The sequence below is a fragment of the Schistocerca nitens genome, chromosome 6 (assembly GCF_023898315.1).
Source record: "Schistocerca nitens isolate TAMUIC-IGC-003100 chromosome 6, iqSchNite1.1, whole genome shotgun sequence".
Classification (NCBI taxonomy): domain Eukaryota; kingdom Metazoa; phylum Arthropoda; class Insecta; order Orthoptera; family Acrididae; genus Schistocerca; species Schistocerca nitens.
The window spans coordinates 393,950,676-393,967,445 of NC_064619.1; the positions used below are offsets into that span (position 1 = coordinate 393,950,676).

General features: G+C 40.2%; 1 pseudogene; it reads left to right on the plus strand.

The window, feature by feature from the left end:
- Positions 1-11,574: 11,574 nt before the first annotated feature.
- Positions 11,575-11,691, plus strand: LOC126191865 (5S ribosomal RNA; annotated as a pseudogene).
- Positions 11,692-16,770: the final 5,079 nt, after the last annotated feature.

Below are 16,770 nucleotides of genomic sequence, written 5' to 3' on the forward strand. Positions count from 1 at the left end.
CGTCCCACAGGCTCCTGCTTGTCTCCTCCATGTTACTAGCACATTATATCCCCACTTAGGGCATTAGATAAGACGAAGTTGATAGTATAGCCGAAAGCCGATTAAATGGTTGCAACAACTCTATTGACGGCCATTAAAATTAACACTGACCAACCGGGAAGTTGTGTCTGGCATTAGTTAAGAATGTCTGGACTATGATGCTGATACGGAGATGCTTGAGAATGGGAAAGGCCCTAATAAATTGTAGATAATTATGCTGAAACGTAAGAGCAGAGCTTCATATAATATGCGTCCAAGACAAGTGACTGCCGGAAGACAACATTGCAAACCATCTGGTTGATGTACGAGTTACCTGCTAACTGGGATTAATACCTGATGACCAGAGGAAATGTATTCCTGAATTTCACATTTCGAAGCCTAATGTTGTTTTAGGAGGAGTCAGAGAATAGAGAAACTGGAACTGTCAGTAAAAATTGTCACAGTCCCACTTGCATTCCTTTCCAGGGAAAGAACACACCAGAACGGAGAATAAAAAGGTCATGGCGACACTGTACCTCGAATAATTCCTCTGTATGCCTCCAGCTTAACAGTTCGCCCATAACATAATTGTAGCTATTATAGCGAAACAATGTTTACTCAGTATCGCTATCTACAGGCTCATACATTCTTAATAAGTGTTACACTTCGTAACACGTGTACATATTAAGAAGTATCGCTATATCTGAATTATAAAAGTGTTCTTTATGATAAAACTAATAATTTATTTTCCAACAGGGGCGTCAGTTTACACTTGACGTGTTCTTTGTCGAGCTGCTGCAGAAACGGCTGCAGGAAGAAGAAGAAATCCGTGCTGCTCCGGTAAGTGTAAATTAGATCTGTATATGGAATAATAGCGCTTGGTTTCAAAGCGTATTTTTCGTTTCCTGTTCACATGATCACTGACTCACGAACGTGATACTAGTTAGTGCGCTTCTTCCGGGTATTTTGCCGAGATGTTGTTTATATTTTGTGCACAATTCTTCGATGGTCGTCCCAGGCGTCTTCCTCGGGTGCAGCGAGTTTTGCTGTTACGTGCATTCACTGCCTGCACTCAGACCAGTCAGGAAACGCCACACGACATGAAGAAGACGGCTCCGTCAGTAGATGAAATATTGAGCACAAAATAGGGATAAAAGCACAGCAAAATTTCCGGAAGTATAAAATGGCTCTGAGCACTATGGGACTTAACATCTATGGTCATCAGTCCCCTAGAACTTAGAAATACTTAAACCTAACTAAACTAAGGACATCACACAACACCCAGTCATCACGGCGGAAGTATATCCTTAATCAATCGCGCCTGTAAAATCTTAGATATCACGGGATATTAGTTAATTGTTAGAATTACTATTTGCTGAGATGTGGGGAAGAGTGACGTTACTTGGATATTAAAGTGAATCACTGTATGCATCAACGTAAGGATGCGCCTGTGCCCTTCTCTCCCAGGGCTTCATCCTCCCTCCATTTTAACTCTTCCCCGCGCTTTCTTTGCTGTTTTTTCGCCTTGATGTTCGTCTCTTCCCTATCTGTGTTTCTCTAGCCTTGTGGTTTTAGGCTGGAGATTTTAGTGTGTTTCAAAGTGGCTGGCTTATCCTTTTTATTCTTGCGATCAGCCATCGCACGCCATCTGCTATATTTCTTAATACTTTCTACGGAATTTGTTTCATTTAGTGCATGTTTTCCCCTTTTATCTTGCTTCTTCCGTTTTCTCTTTGAGTTATGTTACCAGTTTCCCAGATTCTTTTGCGGAATGGTTTCAACACGTACTTTTCGTTTCATGTTCAGATCAATACTCTCTTACGATCGTGATAGTAGTTAGTGCCCTGCTTCGGGTGCTTTGCCGAGTTGTTTGGAACTGTGCAAAATGCTTCGATGACCGTGACCGGAGTGCAGCGAGCTTTGCCGTTATGTGCACTCGATCCCTGGACTCCATCTAGTCAGGGAATGTCATACGATCGGAAGGACTCGCCTCGGTCGGTCGTTGAAATATTCTGCATACAACAGGAACAACAACTCGGCATAACTCCCAGAAGTACTTCAATAACCAATCGCGCAAACAAAAATCTTGTACATAATGGGACATTAGTATTTGTGTAGTATTATTAGTTTGTCAGATGGACTGAGCAGTGATGTTACTTGAATATTAAAATCGATCACTGTATAAATGTTATCAATAAAGGTAGCTAGCAAAATTATTGATAAATGTAGCACTTCGTAAAAAGCGCCCACGTTAGAATCTTTCAGATGTTCTGTATTACTCAAAATGTTGGATATTAGAAAACTAATAAGTTCTTTTCTAACAGGAGCGTCAGTTTACGCTTGACGCGTTTTTTGAGGAGCTACTGCAGAGACGTCTGCAGTGAGAAGAGGAAAGCCACACCGCTACGGTGAGTGAAACTTCGATCTGCAGATTTTAGTTTCTAAGTGTATTTCTGGTTTCATGGCCACATCGTAACTCCCTTCAGAACGGTAACCTGCGTTTGCGTAATTTTTCCGACTCTACAATTGTACGTTTTTAATATCACTGAAATGCTGTCAGCTTAGGTACAGAGACAAGCCTACAAAATGCAAAATTCTATGGTCGAACCGTGAATTCTGTTTTACTGATCAGTGGGTGGTTATCACGATTCTTGCAATATTGTTCTTTTATAACCGTTTTGAATTGTGAGCGGATACGCAGCCTTTATCGACAGTGTATTATTTCACCCTACTATTGCTAGATTCTACGTAATCTTAAGAATGAACGGTACAATATGCTTGCTCACCCTTTCATAGTATGGTGGGAGTTTCAGAAAACATTCTTATCTCATCCCGTCCATGAAAGGGTTATCAAGTTTTCAGTATAGTTTCACGTTGATAATCGTACGCTGATCTTTTGGTTCCGTTCTATTACACTGCATCAAGGTTTACTTTTCTGTCACATAATTATCCAAGACACCCTCGGAATTTCAATTCAACATTTTGGGAACTTATTTTAAGAAACTACATTTCTGGCATAAGTGCATATACCAGCAGTTTCAGTTGCCTTGGTTGCTTTATGCGTAGAACGTAGTTCATTCTAAGGGTCAGTATAAAGGTTGAAATATTCTCATACTTGTGACAGCCACCTGCCATCATGATACAATGATCAGAACGAAATGTACTCAGGGAACAGGGTAGAGGCAAACAGCCATTGCTGATAGTTCTCACATTTAAATTCTTATTTATAATACTTAGCCATCTTGAGTTGATGAGTAGGGGAGACAGAAACATCCCTTCACTATATCCGTGTCTGGGACGCAAAACAATTTATAAAATATATTGTCATTGCACTCTTTTACTACACTTGTGCCAACAGTTATAAACTGGTAACTTCATTTTGTGTCTCTAATACAGTCTCGGAGTCTCAGCAATATCGATACAGAAATCGACCCTATATTAGCCTCGGGTTCTACAATAATTTTGCAGTTTTTTTTACATATATAAAACCACCATGATGTCATCACGTTTATAATTCTGAAATTTAAATTTGTCGACAGGTCACTCCAGTGGCCTTTCCGTCAACCACGGAGGCTCAACACTCCACACCATGCAGCTCTTCATAGCCACCAAATCTTCTGCTGCCTGCTGGGGGCGCCGTCGTCAACTCGGTGCGTGGAGAAGGCCGGCTGGCTGCTAAAATATTCGACCACGATATCGTGGCCAATACCACCTGAAACCAAAGTTGCCGATTCAATAAAACTTCGGCTTAGTGGGATGTTATAGTCTCGTTATTTATTTTAGTTCTAGTGAGGTGGCATTATGGTAACACATGGGCCTCGCATTTGGATTGACCGTGGTTCATGCCAATAATTCGTTCGCCAACATCTATGGTTTCGGTGGTTTCTTTAAGTAGATTAAGGAAACCGCAATGATGGTTACCTCGTAATTCGACTCGTACGATTTTCTCCACAATACGAGCTCCATTTGTTATTACCTCTTCTTCGATGGACGTTAGGTCCGAATAATTCCTATATCTTTTCGTTATTGAATTAGAGATTAATTTGAACAACATTTTTTTTAAAAAAGCTGTTGTTATATTGGTGCACCAATACAAGCATTTAGAACCCACAGGACGTGTCATTCAAAATTTGCCAAGTAAGTTCATCAGCAAATTCATTCAAACTAATAACACTTAAAAGAATAATGCTTCTAAGGATAAGTTAGTGCTTGTCAATCCGACGGTTACTTATTAACTCAGTTCGCCACATGTAATATAACCCTAAACTATGCAGAAACTACACCATAACGAACATTTGACATCGTCAGTATACGTAGTTATCGGCACACGGTTACTTTGTTTTCATTAATGACCCCCTACTCGTTCCTGCAAAACTATATGGGTGCAAAATAGAAGGTACATTGACACACTAAGCAACTGGTTATAAAAGTAGCATTTGCAACTAGGAAACATAAGTTAAAGCACTCTTAGTGTAATCTAACTGATGCTCTATTTCATTGTACCCCATCGTGCGAACAGTAATTGGTTAGCATAGTGATGCAACTACAGACAAGTAAACGAAGCATTTGTGCTACGAACGCATGGCTCAGCCGTAAGACCTATACACAATTCACAGAGTGTGCGTGACAATTACCGCTTATAGAGCGGACGTCGCTTCTTATTACGTACCCTTTCCCCTGTGATTTCTAATGCTTTACCTTTTACTTTGAGCACTGTAGCAGGAGACCCATTTTTACTTTTTCTTTCCATTTCCCCGAAAGCAATGAGTTGATGCCCGTCTCACGGAAAATTGCAAATATCAAATGAGGTGGGGAAATGAATATTCAATCGATCTGCGCAAGCTCAGTGAATAAGTGGATCAATGTTAATCACAAGAGAGTTGCACGTTCGATATATTAACATTGACTCACGTACCTTTTCCCATATTCTAATTAAAGAACATTGTTGATCCACTTACTGAGTGTGCTCACACAGATCGAGTGCGTAGCAATAGGAAGCACAGAAATATTTCACTACATTTTCTTGTGTATCATGAGTTGTGGCGCTGTCCTTGGTTTGCAGACACTAGCACAGTTTAAATAGCTACGACTCAAATAAGGAGCAAATGAATCTATAATCTACTTTTACGGCAATCTTTCGTCCTTTCTTCCGAAAGTATTACCTCGAAACACGTTGTCTACCTGCTGGTCTCTCATTGGCTGCGTAACATGAACAGCTGACACGCCTTCTTTTGCTCCCATGGTACAACACGGCAAGCACTGGCAACGTTCCTGCACGAAACACGTAAGTACGGCACTGGGCCTATTCTAAACTTTTCCTGAAACATCAGTCGACGTATATAACTCTACTGAAAAACTAGACCAGCACAAAGAGCAGAAAATGATACCAATACAGAGAGCCAAATATTGATGCCAATACATACGGTCAAAAGTCGCTGAAATTGACGGAACGTGGTAACAAGAACAACATTTGGGATTACTGCACACTACGATTCCACACGTCTACTCTGACCGATGACATTATACCGGGGATATAAAGCGTACTTTATTTATTATGACAACCACAGATTTAATAGCAGGCCACTGGCATACTTCAAGATTACTACCACAAGATAGACCATTATGGTCACAAACGAACATAAGAAAGATGCGAAGTATTTCAGTCACTTAATGAAATCACACTAATGAGACAACCACGGGAATTAGGGAGTTCTGGGCGGGGCAAACTAAAAATACTACAATAAGACTAACATCACTCCACGAGAGCCACATAATCGAAAAATAACTCTCACGAATTCCTCCAGAATAAACCCAACTAAAAAATATAAGGAACACACAACTGGAATAGAATGTATTTCTAGAGCTATGTAGCTCAAACGAAGACAGTGATACCACCTCCCCTACCCCGCCCCATGTCAAAGAAGGAAGTCCATTATGATCAGTATTGGAATTTCATCTAACATACATAGCTGAAACGAAGACAGTGATGCAGACAAGCCCCCACCAACAAAGCTAATGAGGATAACGAAATTCACTATATCTATACAGTGCCAATCAAGACATCGGTTCCATAACTCCCCTCCCTCCCTCCCCCCCACCACACTCCCCTCGAATGAAACTAACCAAACACAAATCTAAGAACCTCATTTCAAAGAAATATCCCTTCCATAAACAAACTACGATCTCACACTGAACAAAAAAATCATAAAAATGTTCTTACCAGTCATAGTCCAGTATTGCTCTGTATTCACTCGGTATTAGTATGTTTGCTTCTGAAAGTCCTGTGTCGTATTTTGATATTCCTCACACGTTCTAACCATTACTTGAGTAATGACAAATATTACGTCGTGGCTTAAACCATTTTAACCCTTATCCGCGAAGATGGTCGATGACTGAAACCAGTCGAGATATATGGGTTTAAAATAAAAGCAGCTGATGGTCAAACATTTGGATAAATTCTAGTGTCCGATACCACCCGTCGGCTTTGATGAATGACCTTATACGTAAGGCAAAGATGCTGCAATGGACAATCTATGAATTGAACGGATCACACTCTTAAACAAACGGGTGTAGCATGCCATAAAATAATACATTTAAAGCTACTATTATTTACTCGCGAATTTCATTTAAATGAGTTGAAGATGACTTAAATAAACAAGAACACGAGAGCAGTTACAAGTGCATATATTATATTTTCCACATGTACTGCAAAAACGATCTAAATAATAAATGGTCGAATAGTTGGAATCGGTAACTAGAAGCAACCTGTGTATGTCATTTCTAGTTACCGATTCCAATATTACTGTTTGTTGCACAAAAACCTTATAACATACCAGAAAAGTGCCTAAAAAGTGATCTTGTTAGTGAACTACAGAATTCGACTAGACTTTCAAAAAATTAAAATCTTTTCACATATTACTATACACGCAAAGAAATAAAACGCAAAAATGACCAAACTTTGCAACCGATAACTATACTACCGAAACTCACATCAGCTGCAGTAGCTCCAAATAACACTCGGTAAAATTGATATACCTGGAGTGACAGTAAAAATAGGAGAAGTGTAGCAGAAACATCGAAAAGGAAAACACAAAAGTGGCTACATAAAAAGAAACTTACCGCAAATGAACTTCCAAAGCAGTCAAAGATCGAGGCTGACAAGAAAGAAATAAGGACATAACAAGAAATAATAATGTTAGAAGGTCGAACTGTAACGAAAGAAGCAAAATCCAGAATAACTAATGAAAAAAATAATAAGAAACACAAACTGCCAGGCACGAACGAGGTACCACCCAAATCAGTTCTTCCCCACCACCCGCCTCAATAAGACGCAAAATTTTAAAATAGTAAAAAAAATGAAAAACGAGTCAATAACGTAAACCCTCCGGGAATGACACAGCAATACCCCTCGGCCCACGATTGTAACCAGAAAATATTAAAACGACAGAAAAACCAAAAAAGTAGCATTGGCATAATACAGTAACATAAAGACTCATCCGTAACGAACAGATTCAAAATTGAAGACCTTATAAATCAAGACTACTTATAAATCACCACTACTTTCATTAACAAAAGGCGCCGCAAACAAATTACGAGATGAAAACAAAACAACCTACATCCTATTTTTGGGTCTAGTTTAGCAGGGGATACAACCCGTCGTCTTTGAACAATGACGTCATTCCTTAGTCATAGATAGTAATGTCTTCACTTCGAGGTATTGATAATAAATGAGTTCTGTGTTCCGGATAAGCGCTATCATTGTACATTAAAATAATTATTCATAATGATATTGAGGTAGTTTGGAGTATTAGTTTGTTATTGTAGAACAATTTTTAGTGTCTTATTTTCGTTTATAGAAATGGATTTGCCTGTTTGTGGGTATGTAATTTTCGTTACTGTCTGTCTAGACGAGCTTCGGTTATTCCTCGATATTTCCGTGTGGTAAGCTCACTTTTCCATTTGCTTCTTTCACTGTATTTCACAATTTTGACATATTTCACAGTTTTATTCCACCAATATGTGTGTCTTCGTGTTGTGAAGTACGTAATAGAAATTTCTCAGCTGTCGATCTTCTTTCGTTTCCCAGCACTAGTATCAATTCGACATTTTCGAATGTTTACTTGCTATATTACAGGCGAAACCCCCGACACAACTAAAATTTGTATCCCGTCCTTCACTTCGCCTTTACACTGACGACACAACTATAATTTGTATCCCGTTCTTCACTTCGCATTTACACTGACACTATACATGTCAATTGGCGAGCAAGATACAAATGTTGCGTATAGTTATATAGCTCAAGTAACGAATGGGATACTATTAGCGTCCAAGGCAACACGAAAACTGTACCCCATAGTGAAGTACGGGATGCAAATTGTACATGTGTCGTCTTCTTGTCTCCGCCTTTCGTAGCGACACAGCTGAACCTAAGACAGCCATGCATATCACCCACCCACCTCCCCAGGAGTCGGAACTCCCGCACCCATTAGAAGATACAGATGCTTCAGTAGCTGATAAATGTTTTTTGGCTTTAAAAAAAAATCTCACGAGATAGAATAAACTGATCCTACTTTTATTAAGCAATCAATAAAAAAACTAAACTAAAACATAACAGCAAAAGCGAAAATGTTAAACTGAAAATAGAATAGATTACGAAGACAATACCAAAGTGACCAGGAGAAGGCAGAGTGACCCAGAGAATCCCAGAGTAACCCAGAGAGCATCCCAGAGTGCCCCAGGGAGCTACAACACTAAGAAGAATCGCTTCTCGGCTTTTGACAAGATCAATGTGTAGTTCCCTTTCAACAAGTGAAACACAAAGGTTAAATAAACAATCAAAACATATAAAATGAAACAGGTTGCAAATTTAACGTACGTGTATTTCCACCTATTCGTTACCAGTGTACATATATCGAGGTCAATGGAAGTCTGGTATACATATATTACATACGTAGGTCCTTCTGTCATCAGTAATACTGATATGTACGTAAGAAAAGACTGTTAGTAATAGCGGAGACGAAATAAACAGCACATCTACAATTTGTATCCCGTGTTCCACTTATGGTTTACTTAAGCGGAGGATACATCGTTCAGGTGAAGAACAGGACAGTAATGCTAGTGAAAACGAAGAAATCGACCTACGACAAACTCGTATTGCGGACTGTACTTAAGCAACACACTTCTAATGAGCTTTTAATTTGTATCGGGTGTTTCATTTGCGGTTTAGTGAAGCAGGGAATACATAGTTCAAGTGAACAACAGGACAGCAATGCTAGTTGAAACTATGACATCGACTACGCTGAACTTGTATCCCGTACTGCACTTAAGCAATACAGTTCGATAGACTTTCGAGATACAACTGACATACATGTAACGTGATGTATTCTTTGCTAGTAACATATTTCATTCATTTCTTTCCATTGTATTTTGCGGAGAAATACTAAGATACAAACACGCGATATCGTTAACGTGAAAATACTACTGGCCCTTATATATGTGAAGTACAGTTTTTCTCTCTGGCATTCCTTTGTTTCTGAACATTCTTCTCAGCTCTTTCATCTCTGTAATACATGCTATTTGGCGAATTCTGACGTCATTGTTCAAAGCCGACGGGTTGTATCCCCTGCTAAACTAGACCCCTATTTTTAATATACGCGCGTAACGAGGTAATCCAGAGAAATCATTTAATGTTCATTGACAGCAATCTGCGACACAAACAAAATAACATCACACATTACGTCATTGGTCAAAGCCAACGGGTGGTATCGGACACTAGAATTGACCCGATCACTTTCAGTTATTGATATCACATGTTTTGCGCTTACATTAAAATAGCCAATTATGATTTAGAATTAAATTTCTGCAGACTTACGCATTTCGTAATCATCGAAGTATCACCTTTTCTTGTTTGAGTGGTATTACGATTAATGTTCATTAAGTAAATTGAGAAGAATAAATTCGAAGTACACATATGGGGTCTAGTTTAGCAGGGAATACAACCCGTCGGCTTTGACCAATGACGTCAGAATTCTCCAGAGAGCATGTATTACAAAGATGAAAGAGCCGAGAAGAATATTCAGAAACAAAGGAATGCGAGAGAGAAAATCTCTACTTCACATATGTAAGGGCCAGTAGTATTTTCACGTTAACGATATCGCGTGTTTGTATCTTAGTATTTCTCTGCAAAATACAATGGAAAGAAATGAATGAAATATATTACTAGCAAAGAACACACACGTTACATGTACGTCAGTTGTATCTCGAAACTCTTTCGAACTGTATTGCGTAAGTGCAGTACGGCAAACAAGTTTAGCGTACGTCGATTTCTTAGTTTTAACTAGCATTGCTGCCCTGTTGTTCACTTGAACTACGTATCGCCTGCTTCACTAAACCGTAAATGAAACACCCGATACAAATTAAAAGCTAATTCGAAGTGTGTTGCCTGAGTACAGTACGGAATACCAGTTTGTTGTAAGTCGATTTCTTCGTTTTCACTAGCATTACTGTCGTGTTCTTCACTTGAACGATGTATCCACCGCTTCAGTAAACCCTAAATGGAACACGGGATACAAATTGTAGATGTTTTTATTTCGTCTCCGCTATTACTAACAGTCTTTTCTTACGTACATATCAGTACTACTGATGACAGAAGTGTGGTGTCACCGCCAGACACCACACTTGCTAGGTGGTAACTTAAATCGGCCGCGGTCCTGTAGTACATGTCGGACCCGCGTGTCGCCACTGTGTAATCGCAACCTAGCGCCACCACATGGCAGATCACAAGAAACGGACATGACCTCGCCCCAGTTGTACGGAAGACATAGCTTGCGACCAGACGTACGAAGCTTTCCTCTCATTTGCCGAGAGACAGATAGAATAGCCTTCAGTTTAGTCCATAGCTACTACCTAGCAAGGCGCCAATTGTATCAGTGCTAATAGCGTACTAATATTCAAGAGAGATGTATTCCAACAAGAGAATAAAAGTTAAGTAACCAACATCTACGTACTTTTCTTCTTATTCATTAATAAGTCTCATGTTCCAGAACTTCAAGCCCGTCTGCGTTAGTTTAGCGTGCACCTAGCTACCTCATTGTGTCTAGACTGTATGAACTAGACACAACAAGAAGGACGTACGTATGTAGTATATGTATACCAGACTTCCGTTGACCTCTTTATATGTACACTGGTAACAAAAAGGTGGAAATAGATGTACGTTACATTTGCAACCTGTACCTCAATTGAACTACACGCATACAAGAAGACGACACATGTACAATTTGTATCCTGTACGTCACTATGGGGTACAGTTTTTTTGTTGCCTTGGACGCTAATAGTATCCCATTCGTTACATGAGCTATATAGCTGTACGCAACATTTGTATCTTGCTCTCCAATTGACATATATAGTGTCAGTGTGAAGGCGAAGTGAAGGACGGGATACAAATTGTAGTTGTGTCGGGGTTTCGCAAGTACACATTCGAAAATGTCGTGCTGATAGCGCTGGGAAACGAAAGAAGATCGACAGCTAGGAAATTTCTGTTACGTACTTCACAACACGGGCAACGGCCTTGCCGCAGTGGATACACCGGTTCCCGTGAGATCACCGAAGTTAAGCGCTGTTGGGCATGGCCGGTACTTGGATAGGTGACCATCCAGCCGCCATGCGCTGTTGCCATTTTTCGGGGTGCACTCAGCCTCGTGATGCCAAGTGAGGAGCTACTCGACCGAATAGTAGCGGCTTCGGTCAAGAATACCATCATAACGGCCGGGAGAGCGGTGTGCTGACCCAAGCCCCTCCTATCCACACCCTCCACTGAGGATGACACGGCGGTCGGATGGTCCCGGTAGTCCACTCGTGGCCTGAAGACGGAGTGCTTTTTTTGTGTACTTCACAACACGAAAATACACATATTGGTGGAATAAAACAGTGAAATATGTCAAAAAGTGAAATACAGTGAAAGAAGCAAATGGAAAAGTGAACTTACCACACGGAAATATCGAGGAATAACCGAAGCTCGCCTAGACAGACAGTAACAACAATCACATACCTACACTCACAACAAACACAACATTACGAAACCTCTCTCTCTCTCCCACACACCCACACAAGAAGTCTGGGAAGGTACATTTTGCCAACATGTTTAATAAAACATTTAAACGGGCAATATGTCCGCGGAATACTTTGTCTCAACGAATACTCATCTAGGTGGCTTTGAAGAGTCGAAATCTGACCTTTCCCTATCCCTATAAGAGATTTTACCGCTGACCAGTACCCCTCTATACTGTTAGTGCAGGCGCCTGTGGATAATGATCTAAATTCAATGTTGTGGTTTACTACAAGATGTTGATAACCCCTATCCCCTAAATCCCTATACTTCGTTACTTCTATTTGATACTACTCTGAAAACGACATCGTCACAATACTGACCTGAAACTACTCCCCCCCACACCCATAATCCCACCGGAGGTTCCCCCCTGTTGTACTTCCTTTTCTCAAAATGCGACTCTTCAATTTCGACCATAACACCCCCCCCCCCCGCCCCCCCCAACGGCCCCCTATATTTCATATATTCCCCACAAACTTCCCTACAAAACGAGTACCAGTCCACTACCGTACGCTTACTCACGCGACATTCATGCACACAGAGCCACACAGGATATCTTAAATACCAACAGTAAGTGATTTTCATTGTGTCTCTCAGGGCGAGCTTAGATTTCTGGAACCACTTTCCCCTCCTAATAGATCGCCAAAACCGGTCTCTGCTGCACCTCCATACAAATAAGTCGTGAGTACGGCGACTTGATACACTGGTGAGGCGCATATTTTCGCCGCACTCACGACATCGGACGTATTCAGCAATAAGATCACACATTTGCAAGAAACAAATTATGGTCAACATGTCTTCGCCCATAGCTTCTCTTAAATCGTCAAGATTCATTGCAACAGGCAAATACATTTCTATAAAAGAAAATAAGACACTAAAAATTGTTGTACAATAAAAAACGAATGCTCCAAATTACCTCAATATCATTACAAATAAAATTAAGTACCGTTTGAATAAGAAACAACCAATTAATTTAATTAAATCACACGATGAATGATTTAAGGAATACCAAGCGATCGCTTTTAGATTCACATTGAATTATTTTAATGTACAATGATAGCGCTTATCCGGAACACAGAACTGTTTTATTATCTATGCCTCGAAGTGAAGATACTACTATCTATAACTAATGTATGACGTCATTGGTCAAAGCCGACCGGTTGTATCCCCTGCTTCACTAGACCCCACATATGTTGTTAATCACTGTTTACTCTCGTTACTAAGATAATAATAATAAGATCAAAGATAATGTTTAAGCTCTGGCTGGTTGGGAGTGTAAGCAGAGTCACAGTCGAACATATACAGTCGTGATACTCCACCTCTTTTCTGTTGCCCATCGCGATTGCAGCGCGCCAAGCGGCCAGGAAGTTATACTGTAGAGTTCGCCGAGATTTTGTAAAAGAGAAAGTTAATCTTAATTGTTTATATTGATCTGTAGCATGGTTTTTACAAACAGGAGCGTCTGCACCGCAATAAATTGCAGCAACAAGAAGAAGGTTTCTTATCAACCCTAGTAGGTGTGAATCGCTATGTCACAGAACAGTTTATTTACGACTTTCTTATAACCTAAAGATATTTACTTGAGAATGTCGTGTTCCTTAAGAACGGAAAAGGTGCTAATAAACAGCAGCAGACCTGACTTTTTGCAGAAAGGCGTCGTATACTTGCTCTAAAACCTAAGTTTTCTTCGCTACACTTCCAGTCAAATCAGTGAATATGGAACGAAAGAAACCAGTCTGGAATGCAATACCTAAATTATTTTATGTAGCAGACAAGCTAACACAACTGTAGCTGGAGAAAACTCCCACACAGATGTGATAATAAAAGAAGAAGTAGCAATCAAACTATTTCCCAACACAAAAGAAACCAATTCCACAATTGTTGCTGCATCTGAGCCACAAATGGTAAGAATCATCAACACATCTGCTTTTGCAACTAAAGTAATTACATTTACAAAGATATTTATGTGTTTAAAATTCCATGAAGTGTAAGACTGTGCAAAACATTAGGTTCCATAAAAAGTTGTTACGAGTCAAGGAAAATGTCTAGCATATTACGAACAGACAAAAAAAAAATGTTATTCTCATGCATGAAATGTGTGTTTGTATGGTCTTGTTTTCAGTGGAGTAAGCTACAATTATACACATATTCGAAAGCATTTCTTTATAATTATGTTGTAGCTTATGTCACTGAATCAAGGAGTTCGATCGTTTTTACATATATCTCATGATCATTTATGTCTTATAATAATTTAATAATTATTTATTTAATTATCCAGAAAAATGATTAAAAACTAACTATAATTTTACCGCTGCTTTGTCGCCTCTTGGGGCGCAAGAATTGCACAAACTTTCAGATGGTAACCATTTTCTCAGCAGTGATTGTCGTGAATGTATATGTTAGACTGGCAGAGTGAAGCGTAAACTCACTATTTTCTCTTAACTAACCTAGTGGATTCAAAAACGTGCCCATACCTTCAGAATTTGCAACGCTTTCTATGAACCCAATTCAAATTACAAGCATGGCATAAGCTGACACTGCTAGCACGCCTAAACAAAACAAACCATCGCTCTATACAAGTAGGTCATTCGCCACGCCAGTACATCACAGCTCAAACCCGACGGGCGATATCGAAGTCTCAAGCTGAACCAATTACTATGCTGTCGTATTGCCTGCATCCTATCATTACTACGGAAAATCACTGTACTAGTCAAACTAAAGCTGGAGCAATGAAAGGTACTATTCGACTGAAAAATGGGTAGGTCAATCTGGTTTTCAAGAAAACACACATAATTGTAGGCCTATATCACTGATGTTATTTCGTCGTAGAATTGTGGGACATGTTTTAGGATGACGCGTTACGTCCACCTTGAGCATCAGGAACCCCTTCTATAGAAGTCATTATGGATTCCGCAAACATAGATGTAGCGACATTCATCTCGCTATGATAGTCCGTGAGATCCATAGCGTCAAAGAACACGGTGGCCAGGTTAACGCCGTGTCCCTCGTCTTCGGTACAGCCCAGCACTGTACTTTAGTGAAGAAAGTACAGCTTGTCGAGTAGTGGACCAGAAGTCTGGTTGCAGCACGTGCTAGCAGATATAGCTCCAAACGTATAGCTTAAGGTCCAAGGGAGCTCTACACGGCCGCTACTGTTTACAGTATTCAGGGTGTAAAGAGTGTAATTCCAGATATCTCTATTGGTGACTGTGGACGGTGTGCTGAAAGGCATTACTTCAGTACATACATCATTTACGGACTAGGAATTATAGTTGATAATAGTAAAAGACAAATCGCTCGATGTGAAAGTTTATTTCATCACCAGACTCGACAATAAGTAACTGTCATCCTGAGATTCTCAGATCTCCCAGAAATATAATTATACATGATTCTGTCGACGTTCTGAGAACACACTCAATTTTAGTAACAGTTCCGCATTTGTTTGTAAAATACATAAACCAAACCAATATATAGCTTTATTATTATATTTGGAGAAATTTCGCAGTATATCGACGAGATAATTTGTAATTATATTTCTGGGAGATCTGAGGATCTGAGGATGACGGATGGGTACTGTCAAAAACTGGTCTTGAAATAAACTATTTCAAATCAAGCGATCTTAGCTTCCAATTTTATAAATTACAATATTAGATCACCCCAAAAACATGTGTGAATTGTATAATAACTATAGAAGGGTCATTTAATAAGTAATGCAATACTTTCTTTCTGAAAACAGTTTTTCTATTCTTCATCTCAATACATCTCATTATTCTTCCCTCTTCTTGCTACAAAAATCATAGTGTTCAACATAATTTCTTTCAGTATGGTGGCCTCATACCACCTCATTGGAAGGGCCTATATACACGCGTGGTACCACAGCCATCAGTAACCTCCCCATCATCCACATAGTGCTTGACGCAGAGTGCCAGAGTGCATCCTACATTGGGCCAAACAGAAGCATTTGGAAGGTACAAGATCTGCGCTAGAGGGTGGATGAGAAGAAACAATCAAGTGTTGAGAGTTCCTCTTGGTTGCGCGGCCATTTTGAGTCCTTGTATCGTTACGGAGAAGGAGAATATCGTTTGCATTTTGTGGCGGTGAACATCCTGATGTTGTTTCTTCAATTTCCTGATGGTAGCACAATACAGTTCTGAGTTGAACGTTGCAAAATGAGGGAGGAGATCGAACAGAATAACTGCTTCAGAGTGCCGCCGGATGACCGTTGCCATGACTTTACCCACTGCGGGTGCTGCTTTGAACTTTTTCTTCGGAGGAGAGGTGATGTACTGCCCCCCCCCCCCCCCCATCCCGCCTATGGATTCCTGGATTATTTCCGGATCCAAAGGAAGGAGATGCGCCTTCATTGATCTTTATTGTTTTCTGTTTGGCAGAGAGGGAATTGGTGGCGCCACACCTTCGAGTATACCAACTGGTGGATGAGAGTTTCGACACTACCAACAGAGGCGTCCAGTTGTGTAGCGAGGTGTTTGATTGTGCTCTGTGAATCTCCTCGAATGAGAGTATCCACCCATGCCAGCAATGCTAGAATCGGGGCTGTGCGCTTCTAGCCGGCTAATGGGAGATCGGACAGGCTTGTGTGACAGCCGACACTCCCAACGACTCACCACTCTTTTGATCACTGGCAGGTC